The sequence below is a fragment of the Diplotaxodon limnothrissa genome, linkage group LG2, assembly GCF_057381915.1.
Source record: "Diplotaxodon limnothrissa isolate DT_005_m linkage group LG2, D_limnothrissa_male_GT1.1, whole genome shotgun sequence".
Lineage (NCBI taxonomy): Eukaryota > Metazoa > Chordata > Actinopteri > Cichliformes > Cichlidae > Diplotaxodon > Diplotaxodon limnothrissa.
The window spans coordinates 15,040,700-15,053,070 of NC_140597.1; the positions used below are offsets into that span (position 1 = coordinate 15,040,700).

Below are 12,371 nucleotides of genomic sequence, written 5' to 3' on the forward strand. Positions count from 1 at the left end.
TATGCAGTATTTCAGTAGTATTTCAAGAGTATTTCAGGTACTATGCAGTGTTTCAGGAGTATTTCAGGTACTATGCAGTATTTCAGGAGTATTTCAGGTGCTGTGCAGTGTTTCAGGAGTATTTCAGGTACTATGCAGTGTTTCAGGAGTATTTCAGGTACTGTGCAGTGTTTCAGGAGTATTTCAGGTACTATGCAGTATTTCAGGAGTATTTCAGGTGCTGTGCAGTGTTTCAGGAGTATTTTAGGTACTATGCAGTATTTCAGGAGTATTTCAGGTGCTGTGCAGTGTTTCAGGAGTATTTCAGGTACTGTGCAGTGTTTCAGGAGTATTTCAGGTACCATGCAGTGTTTCAGGAGTATTTTAGGTACTGTGCAGTGTTTCAGGAGTATTTCAGGTACTATGCAGTATTTCAGGAGTATTTCAGGTGCTGTGCAGTGTTTCAGGAGTATTTCAGGTACTGTGCAGTGTTTCAGGAGTATTTTAGGTACTATGCAGTATTTCAGGAGTATTTCAGGTGCTGTGCAGTGTTTCAGGAGTATTTCAGGTGCTGTGCAGTGTTTCAGGAGTATTTCAGGTGCTGTGCAGTGTTTCAGGAGTATTTCAGGTGCTATGCAGTATTTCAGGAGTATTTCAGGTGCTGTGTAGTATTTCAGGAGTATTTCAGGTGCTGTGTAGTATTTCAGGATTATTTTAGGTACTGTGCAGTATTTCGGTAGTATTTCAGGTACTATGCAGTAATTCTGAAGTATTTCAGGTGCTGTGCAGTATTTCAGGAGTATTTCAGGAGTATTTCAGGAGTATTTCAGGTGCTGTGTGCAGAATGTGAAGCAAACTCCTGCTCAGGCAGACGTTGAGCTCTACACGACTGTGAGCTACGTTTTTTGTGTGGTTTCAGTTTTCTCAACCGTTGCCATACCTGTTCATTCTCTGCAGGACACACACATAGATGTCAGATATTGCTGGAGCCTTCATGTTTGAGTCGCGGGGCGTTTCTGTCTTTCCTGTCAGCTCTGCTGTGTTCCTGCCGCTGTGGAATCAAACTGTTTTCATCCACAAATGTTCAAACTTAACATCAAATTAAATTTAGTCTGCAGAACTGCATGCTAAATTTAATTTTGCACTCATATTAATATTCTATACCTCCATAGCACAGTTTTCCAACAGCGCATGTTATTTGCTTTCGGGAGGAAGAATCCATGGCGTGCCATAATGAACGTCATTAGAAGTTGGATTTCCTGCGTGGTGACTTTTTAAAATATTTGTACTTATCCTGTACTAATATTTGACTGTAATACCGGTGTTATAGGCATGTTATTCACCACAAACACATAATTAAGCCTCCTGGTGTGACACTCCGTGCAGCACCACCTCTGGACTGGAGGACATTCATTAGTCAGTTAGTTTTGCGCTCCCTGGTTAATGATCAGGATCCGTGGGCTCTGTGGAGGCACAACAATGTGTGATCTAATGTACTGTATACCAGCGGTCCCCAACCTTTTTTTGTGCCACGGACCGGTTTATGCCCAACAATATTTTCACGGACCGGCCTTTAAGGTGTCGCGGATAAATACAACAAAATAAAACTAGTACCGGTACCGAAAAAAAGAAGATTTATTCATAACACACGTGAAAAGACCCAGGAAAACCGAGTTAACGATAAAAACGATAACAAAATAACGCTGAAAACCGATAAAAACCCTGAAAACCATACATTTCACACCAGAGCCTCAACTCTCGCGGCCCAGTACCAAACGACTCACGGACCGATACTGGTCCGAGGCCTGGGGGTTGGGGACCGCTGCTGTATACTATACTGTATCTGGTGCTTGTGTGACCTCTCAGATTAAAAATATCCACATTTCAGAGTTTGACAGTCACGCTCAAACACCCACAAAGAACCTAAACATACAAATGTGATTCCCAGGATACCAGCTACATCTGCACACACCTGGCAGGTGACAAATAAATGATGCATCGCTCTGTCCATCATTTCTTTTTCTTTTGGATCCCTTTGGGATCCATGATTGTCCTCCTCATGTCTCTGTGTCGTACTCTGTATGCTCCACACTGCTAAAGAATATTTTCAGCTTATTACCATCACTCTTACCAGAATTACCTGGTGTTGCTGTTCCCACAACTAATATGGCTGATAAGACATGGAGGAAACAGACGCAGCATCCATATTTAATATTTAGCATCATGTTGCAGGTAAACGATCACCTTGTCTGCGATGGTGAGACTCGAATCAGCTTCTGATTCACTGATCGCAGATAAAGCACTTTGGGTGTGAGAGATGATAATCAAGTAACTAACATCAATTTACATAATCAAAGTAGTTTAAAATAAAATCAAAATTAAATGTAAAATAATGAAAAAATTTCAAATTAAAACAGGTTTCTTGGTGCAAAGACAGAAGAGCAGGTGTGTCAGTCCTATCACCTGATCACCTCATTGAGTAATGTAATCAGATTACATTTACAGTGGTTGTCTTTGTGGGACAGTTAAACCTGCTGAGGTTTTCTATAAAAAACTGGATTCATGTGAAGCTCCTTGCAGGCAATAACACGTGTTTATCAGTGACATCGCACATCACCTCTTATTTGTGGAAATATTAATATAAATAATCATATATGTTCAGTCTGGTTTAGAAATGACATTAAAAAAATTAAGAAGTCCAGCTAAGTGAGATTAACAGATCTCAAAAAGAACCGGACAGACGTCTCCAGTAATCATTGATCCTGAGCCTGACGATGACTGGGCGGAGAGTCAACCGTATCTGAAGGGCTGTGGCCCACATCATGAAACACGCCACAGCCTGTTATTCAGACAGGAAGTCAGAAGCCACCGACACTTTGTCTGTGTGCCTTTGCTATTCACTCTGTCACTCCTCGTTGGTTTTACTTCCTGTGTTGTTGCTTGGGATCGGATTTTTTCATGTCCTCACATGAGTCTGATTAAAGTTTAGCCTGAGTAATCTTCCTCCTGAACGTCGTGACAGTAAAGGAATATAAACGTAACCTGAGGTACCTATCCACTTCATCAGGCTTCACCACTGCATGCACGGTCAGCAAAACAACCTGCGAGCATGGGGCACAACCCCCATGTCACCTTCCTTCATTGGCTCATGAAGTCGAACAGGCCAAAGCAGTTTTCACAGCTTTGAGGCGTTTTTGTGTTTTGTACTGCGGTGCAGCATTGTGAGGTGACACCGTGCTCAGTGTTTACACAGGAAGTCATTCACTGATTAATCGTTCATGGACAAAACAGGCACGGGGGGAGAATGGAGGCAAAGAACATTTCCATTTTCTGCTCTGTTTCTTTTTCTTTCTGTCTTCAAAAATCTTTTTATGAATAAGTGGATGTTAATGTGAGCAATAAGCTTATTGCTGGTCAGAGGGTATTGTTGTTGCTGGTATTGTTGTGCCGCAACATGCAGGAAGTGAATTCATTTAAATAGTCAGAGCGAAAGTGGCTGGGAGGAACGCGGTTATTAAAATCGCATAAGGCTGTGTTAACATATCGCAGCATCAAATACAACGGAGTGGGTGTACACCTTGTTCATCATCTTCATCATACCCGCCGGGTTTATTTATGTGAAAAGCAGACTGGCGTCACTTCCACCACTGCACTGTTTCACACTTTGTGAGGTTTAAAGCAGTAATTACACCACCGTGGTTTTTATTTCCAGGTGACTTCACACTAATGAAAACACAATTATGTATATTATGTTCCAGTCCTGATGACAGATCCCCCTGAAGCCTACACTGGCTGGATTTTACAGCAGACCTTTAGCCTGACAGAGCTGGAGGAGGAATCACTGCCAAATGCCAGAGGTGTGTCAGCACGCTCTGAGATGGCTTCTTTGTCTGTAACATTACAGCGAGTGTTCTGGAGCGAGACCCACGGCGGGATTAATACGTGTCTGATTCACACAGGGCGCTGAGTCGAGCTCTCGCTGCGCTCTGACATTATCCACAGGAAGTGACGACACATTCGTCTTCAGCGACTCCTTCCATGCAGAGTCACCCGAGCCTGTGCTGTCACCAGGTCCATCTTAGTGTGTGTGTGTGTGTGTGTGTGCATAGGTGTCACTTCATCTAACAAATTGGCCATGTGTAGGAAGACGTCATGGAAGCTGCCTTTTGGGGAAATGATGTGTCGATAGATGCGGCGCTCGGCGCTCATTCGCTCTGATTGGAGTTCATTCCGGTTCAACTCGGCGTGCTCTCTGTACCAGAGCTATTCACAGACTGCAGGAAAGTCACGACTCAGTCAGGCAGATAATGACATGGCCCGTTACTGTCCCGTTGTTACTGTACAGTTATGAATTTGACTGAGACGGCTGATAAACGTGGAGGTGAAGGAAGCTGACGCATACGAAGAGACAAAGGAAGTTATGTGACTTCTCGCTCCTGCTACAGGAAATAAATCTAGTGGAAAAAAATCACATGTAGTGGATGAACACAAACATATTAGATTCTATAAATAAGAAGAAGAAAGTTTGGAGCTTCACGCAGGAAGATGAATGTCTCAAAGACAAGCTGGGACTTATAATTTGTTTTGATCTGACGGTAATAATTAGAACCAGCAGAGACATAACCAGGACACAAACACTGAGTCAAGCCGCTCCGTTCACACAGAGCTGCACACAGTTACAGAGGAAACCTGTCGCAGTGACAGCAGCGTGAACACAACCTGTGCTTTGGCTCCTGTTTCACACTGTCTCTTATTCTTTACTGGCCTCTTCATCAGGCTTCACTGCTGCATGCACAGTCAGCAGACTGGTCCAGTTTTCACTTTGACGATAAAATAAGATGATGAATGTATGTGTTATTGTGTAGTGAAGATCAGCTGTTTGTTTGATACACACTCTGATTATGATGAAGCAGCTGAAGGAAAACATGATACAATACTTATAGTCTATGCACACACACACACACACACACACACACACACACACACACACACACACACACACACACACACACACACACATTAGCCTGCAGAGTGTTTGCAGGTCTCTGGGGTCATATATCTGAAAGTCGTTGGTGCTGAAAGAACAAACTGGATAAATAACTCTTCACAACGATGAAAACAGAAAAACATTGACTGTGCAGAAGGAAAAAACAGGAAGAAAATAAGTATGAGAAAATTATTTAAACAGAGAGAAACATGAAGAAGGAAGCAGGAAGAAGAACCAAACGGGAGAATGTAAGGAGTTAAAACGAGCCGGTGCGATTTAAGAGGCGAGAAAAATGAGGAAGAGGAGGTGCAGAACAAAGGCTGAGGAAGCGAGAAGAAGAAAGAAAAGAGTAAAGAACATGAGATGGAGGGTAAAAGCATCCTGAGGAAATGAAAGATGAATGGAAATATTTCAGAATTTAATATCCGAATATTTATAATTGTTTTGGATCCGTGACAGCGACCTGAAGTATATTTTACCCTGACTTAATGGAAGATCTCCATCATTAGTGACACGTTGAGTTTGAGTCACAGAGGTGGTTAAACACACAGCAGCTACAAGCAGACCAACGGCGAGGCAGGAAATCCAGATCATGGTGTAAACACGAGCCACTGCCATGAATTATGAATATAACGCCAAGTTAATACAGTTTGTGGGCTTTTTCTGAGGATGGTAACAAAATTTACCTCTGGGTTGGTGCTGTGATGGTGACCAGGGAGTCATTTTAGCTGGATGCTAACAAAGCCTGCCTCGTGGTCCACCCTCATCACAAATACGACCACCTTTGGCTCTAAAAGCTGATATTAAGAGTTTAAACTGGTGTGTGACGTCAGCTTCATTCCTCCGTGTACAGTCTCTGGTGCTGATGAGCCTTCGGGTGGTTTTGGTTTCCAGCAGCAGATCCTAGCAGACTCTTCACACACCAAACATCACAAACTAGCCGGTGAGAGGTGGACAATAGAACAGAATAGAATAGAATAGAATAGAATAGAATAGAATAGAATAGAATAGAGTAATCCTTTAATTTTCCCACAAGGAGAAATTTGGTTGTATCAGGAGCAAAAACACACATATACAAACAGAACAGGACACAGAACAGAAACACAATTCTTACATATTTACATCATGGACAATAGTTACCAAACCAGAGTACTGTAGGTTATTAAAATTAGAGTACAGATAAGTGGCTAACCCAGGTTGTAGTGTGCAAACAGAGCAGGATACTGAAAGATGTTTAAATAGTTAAGAATATTTAGAATAATTAGAAAAGTACAGATTGTGTATTGTACCTGTGCATTAAAAAGTAGACATGTAACTTCCAATAAGTGAGTGTATATATAAACTGAGAAAAGTAATGTGCAAGTTATAACAGTAGAAGTTGTTACAGCACTGAACATCTATGTTTGTTGGGAGCAGTTTTGATTGTACAGTCTCACAGCTGCAGGGAGGAAGTACCTGCGGAAACACTCTTTCATGCATCTAGGATACAGCAGTGTGTCACTGAAGGAGCTCTGCAGTTCAGCAACATTTACATGCATGGGGTGGGAGACTCTGTCCCTCAGAGAAGTTATTCTGGCCAGAGTCCTTCTGTCTCCCACCACCTGCACTGGCTCCAGGGTGCATCCCAGAACAGAGCTGGCCTTCCTGATGAGTTTATCCAACCTCTTCCTCTCAGCTGTCGATAAACTGCTGCTCCAACATACAACACTGTAAAAAATGACGGATGACACCACAGAGTAATAGAATGTCTTAGAACCGCTCCCTGGACTCTAAAAGACCTTAGCCGCCTCAGCAGGTAGAGTCTGCTCTGACCCTTCCTGTAAAGACCATTAGTGTTGTGACTCCAGTCCTGTTTATTATTCAGGTGAACACCCAGGTGAACACTCTCAATGTCCACTCCCTGGATGTTCACCGGTGCCAGTGTGGTGGGTCTGCGTCTCCGGAAGTCCACCACCAACTCCTTGGTTTTCCCGGTGTTGATCAGCAGGTGGTTCTGCTGGCACCAGTCCACAAAGTCCAGAGTCCACAGTCTGTATTCTGAGACATCCTTACCTGTGATGAGGCCGACTATGGCAGAGGCGTCAGAGAGCTTCTGTAGGTGGCAGCGTGGGGAGTTCATGGAGAAGTCTGCAGTGTAGAGGGTGAAGAGGAACGGTGCCAGCACAGTTCCCTGTGGGGCCCCCGTACTACAGACCAGCGTATCAGAGACACAGCCCTGTGCCCTCACATACTGTGGGCGTCCTGTGAGGTAGTCCAGTATCCACTGGGACGTGTGGTGGTCCACTCCTGATAGCTCCAGCTTGTCCCTTAGAAGTCATGGCTGAGAAGATCTCCATCATACGACCATACGACTTATTGGTCCCAGGAGACCAGACATCTCTTTAATGCTTATTAAAGGATGCTTTTTAAGCCTGTATCACTCCCTCAAACGAACCTCCAAAGCTGTAGAAATGTTCCCGGTAATGACTCCAGGGCCTCGTGCTGATTAATGAATGTTGTATCTGTGTCTGAGAGAACTGTTCTGATATTCACACTTAGAGATGTTTTTTAACGTCATCTTCGGTCTTTCTCTCCACATACAGAATTCCTCTGCAGCTTTTTGTATTTCTGTAAAAACATGAGGCACTCTCCAACGACGCACAGCCGAGGGTAATCTCCCTCTGACAGACGCACAAAACACTGAAACACTGTACTTCAATTAGCAGCTAATTGTCTTTTCAGATGGAGAAAATCAGCGCATTAGCATCTCATATTGGATGGAAAAGTGGCTCATTTCAACACGGCGCCTCATCATATTAAGAGAGGGATTATTGATGTGCTTATTATGTGACTGATGCAGCTGAGCGTGTTACATTGAGACACACCACCTCAGGCTGTCTTCAGCCAAATGTGTCAAAGTTTTCTAAATGAAGACGTGATGAGCGTTATTCAGAGCAGGACGCTGTGGAAGCAGTGACAGATCTGGGAGAAGGGACAAAATCTTCCATGAAAGTTTAATTCTGACTTCATTAAAGAATTCAACGAAATGAAAGAAGGTGAAGACGCTGTACATCTTCACCTTTGGCCTCTGCTTTGTGCGTCTCGTTGCTTAGAATAAAAACTGTCGATCTGAGCACTGCTGCCAAAATGGCCATTTTCTGCCTCATTGGAACTGTTTCTATTAGATTGTGCAGGTAGAACTGTTAGGTCATAATCAGTGTTGGGTAAGTTACTTTAAATTAGTAACTTAGTTACATTACTAGTTACTTCTATCAAAAGTAACTCAGTTACTTCAAGTTACCCGTTACTTTCAAAGTAACTAGTTACTAGGGAAAGTAACTTTGGTTTTACTCTTTTCTCTTGTTAATGTGTTGCTTCCATAACTTTGTCAGTCTTCTAGCTTGCTTACTTGCCACAAGTGCACTGTGCCACCTACCAATAGAAAGGAAAAGATAATGTGCATATTTCCATGAGAGAAACCCCACGCCTGGACCGTCATTGACTGCTGCCATGATTCTAGCCTACGTCACAGCGTCATGTGCGCCTTTTACATCCAACACAAAAACTGCAGTCGTGGTGCTTTCGATTGTACTTAGAACTCGGAAATTCTGCCTTCTGAATAGGAAGATGTAGGTAACACCAGACTGCAGATGAGCTGCATACAGGGCTGGACTGGGACAGAAAATTGGCCCGGGCATTTTGACTAGAGACCGGCCCACCATTATAGGAAAAATCATAAAGCCTTTGAATGAAAATAAACACTGTTGTGACAGTGATGTACACTGTTTTGATGGTATATATGCATCAATCTATCAATCGTTGGTTGTAAGATTCAGATAATTATTTTTTAAAAGCGAGACATTTTAAATGAGAATAAGAAAGAAAAGTATTTCTTTGTGACAGTTAATGCCCTACATGCCCCCCTGGCAAAACTTTGCTAGACCCGCCCCTGCACAGTTACCAGCTGTCAGCTACCTAAAAAAGGATCCTGGTGTTATTTGTCTCTCAGAAACAGTTCATAACTTCCCTTCAACTCATTCATGTCACCTAAAAGGTAAACCTGTTTCTCCATCACCTGTTCAGCTCTGGTGATTCAGTAAGGACATCTCCTGGTTTCATCTTCATGTTTCCCTCTCACCAGATAACCAAACCATATCATGACCAGCAGCTTTTTTGCAGCTGTGGCTCCAGCAAACATCAGCTGATACTAGAAAGTAATATTAAATAAATTCTAACAACAGCTGATCAAACGTGCTGCTGTTGTTTAACGCGACATCGGCTGGTTTCCTCTTTCTGGCGCAAAGTGAGCGATAAACAAACAACAGAGAAAAGCCGATCAGCTGATCACTGATTTTCATGATTGAAGTAGAAACAGGAGAGGGAGGGTGAGAGAATGAAAGAAGAAGAGGCAGCTGTGCAGCAAAGACACAGAATAACTCCAGCTTTGTGCCTTTTTCATTGTAGCTGAATTACGGGACAAACTGTTCCTTTTCACCTCAATAAGAAACGCGTAATATTTTCTCTGAATACCAGACGGGACAGTTGGCAACTCTAATAACTTATGAACAAAATAAAGTTTAACATCGTTAACATCATAGCACCACCCAGCTGTATAGAAACTCCGTCATGCTAGCTATCACGCAGTACGGAAAAAGTCAGAATAACGAAAATAAACTCCACCTAAACTTGGTTCATATCTGACCCAGAGAGACTGCAGGTCATAACTTCTTACCTGAAGTTCGCCTCGGGTCTCTTTTCCTTCTGCGTCCACTTTCCCTCCTCCACCTGCTGGCCTCCACCACTTGCTAATGTTACTGAATCTGTGGAAGCTCCGCGATAGCCACCACATGAAGTAACGAGTAACGAGCCTATCTAAATCCCAGTAACGACTAACGTGTTCCTGATTTTGGAATAATAACTAGTTACCGTGCTTGTTACCAAAGACCCGAGTGAGGTAGAACTGAGTGACAAAGACCTAAGTGAGTGGACTTATTCTGGGTGACTTTTACTCACAGCTACTGAATTAACAGCGCAGGCTCTGAGCCCCTTCACTGTGCCATGGTTTTCGTTCATTTGTGTCTTGCTCTGTTTTTCTACAAATATTCTTCAACTTTTCCACCTTTCCTCCATACTTCCTGTTTTGTCTCCATTTCTTTCCACCCTCTTCATATTTTCATCTCTTTCTTTTTGCCATTCTCCTGATGTTCTCCCTGTTTGCTTCTCTCCTACTGACGGCACATTTTCAGTGTGTGTCCCTGTGTTTGGTTACACAATTTACACAGACACTAACCTGAAGCAATACCACACACACTGTCCCGTGTGCGTGTGGCTAGTGTATCTTTCCATGGGCACTCCTGCAGATGATGAAAAGAGATGCAAAATTTGTATTTTTGCATTCTTGTTCCAGTTCCTATATTTGTTTCTGCATCATGTTTCACATCTACATTTTTGCTTGTCTGCGTGTGTGTGTCTGTCTGTCTGTCTGCATGTGTGTAGCTGCATATGTGTGTGTGTGTCTGGATTGCATTGTCTTGCAGATATAAACAAAATCAGAGAAAATCCAAACAGGAAGTGCCTACAAGCTCCGGGATGAATGCTGACAATGCTGTCGGCTGCATTCAGCCCCGGACTCACAGCTGCAGCTACTACTGCACTTGCTCACACTGAGGCTCCGCCTGCACATATGACAGCTTCAGTAACAACCTGTGATAGGCTAAGCTGAGAGGAGTCAGCTGAATTTAAGTCTGATCTAAAGACTCTAAGCTCAGGTAAAGGTGAATAATATAGCATGATTTCAAGCAACTGCAGGCCACTGGTCGTTGTGTCCTTGGGTCTTGGGCAAGACATTTTACCCTACCGCCTGCTGGTGTTGGCCAGAGGGGCCGATGGCGCGATATGGCAGCCTCGCTTCTGTCAGTCTGCCCCAGGGCAGCTGCGGCAACTGTTGCCTCCACCAGTGTGTGTATGTGAGAGTGAATGAATTGTAAAGTGCTTTAGGTGCCTTGAAAAGTGCTATATAAATGCAAACCAATCCATTTTTAAGCAACCGCACGTCAGTGATGTGTGATGAGCTGATGGCTTCAACTGTGGGCACTGCTTAACTATTATAAAAATTCTAATCAATGAAATGTCAGCACAAAGGCAGGACAAGGTGTACCTTGAAGGGGTGGGAGGAGCTTATAGTGGAGAGGCTAGAGGAGGAGGCCCGTATGTGTCCAGTCTCTGGACTGTTGGACTGTGTCTGTCCTTGCCGTGTACATGCCACAGCTTTAAAGCAGCATCATGTATTCAGACCCAGAAACAGCCGGACTCGTGTCCATGTCTGACACCGTTGGACAGTTTTCCGTCTCATCGTCCTGGCTGCCGTCTCTGTGGGACGTTTTTGTGGAGGCTGTTGCATCTGGATCTAAAAACCATCCCTGTTTTCCCTTCAGAGCGTTCTTCTTATCCAACTCTGGAGTGTCTCCAGTGCAGCTCCTATTTTCCAGCCACTCCATGGAATTCCCATTCAGACCACTTGCACCTGCTGACCTGGAATTTCAACCTCAGACTCCAGCTTGTGTTTCCAGCTGGTCCGAATTTTATTTCATTCATCTCTGCAGTCATGGTGGATCTCTGGCTGCGATGCTTTCAGCATCAAGCCCAGAGGAGTCCATCAGGTCATGAGCACGAGCGGCGTTAGCAGCGTGGTTTATTGCCCTCTGTGAGCCCTCTAACCTTGGTGGATTTTAACCCAAGCTGTGTGGCTACATCCAGATAAAATCCTTTCCTGATTGCCAGATCTGGCTCCTTCCCTCATCCTTCAGGTTGAAAGGTTGAAGCTGGTGTTCATTGCATATGCATCGGAGCTTACATTGGAGTGGTTTTCCAGGCAGTGATGTAAAAACAACCACAGTGCTGGAAGGATTGATGAGTGATTGATGATTAGAGACAGCACTGCAGATATTGTCAGATTTTCAGCATTTACCAAAAAGTATTTAAAAAAACATAAAATTCAGCTGATCGAGGCTGACGCTGCAGCTCCCAGAGCAGGTTATAGCCTTCGTGGAAGCACCAACACCCCTAAACCGCACTAATACACAGCTGTTCGGGCATTTACATGTCCCTCGTTTACCTGTGCCACAGGAATCACAGTGATGGATGGTGTTTATAGGAACAGCACTTCCAGTAGTCTGCAGAATCGTTCAGCCCGATGACCAGAAATCCCCCCACAGACTGCACATCTCACATCACAGCTCTTCTCTGAGGTCTCGCTGTGTGTTTTCACCACCACTTTTTTTATTGTGGACATGGTGTGTGTGTGTGTGTGTGTGTGTGTGTGTGTGTGTGTGTGTGTGTGTGTGTGTGTGTGTGTGTGTGTGTGACTGACTGACTGACTGACTGACTGACTGACTGACCTCACCTTTCACACTCAAAGTCATCGTGA

At 43.8% G+C, this 12,371-nt stretch overlaps 1 protein-coding gene across 1 annotated transcript in view; it reads left to right on the top strand.

Annotated features, from left to right (window-relative positions):
• The window catches only part of htr4 (5-hydroxytryptamine receptor 4), a 195,408-nt gene that overhangs the window by 146,461 nt on the left and 36,576 nt on the right, over positions 1-12,371 (top strand). The gene's annotated exons all lie outside the window — the stretch shown is intronic.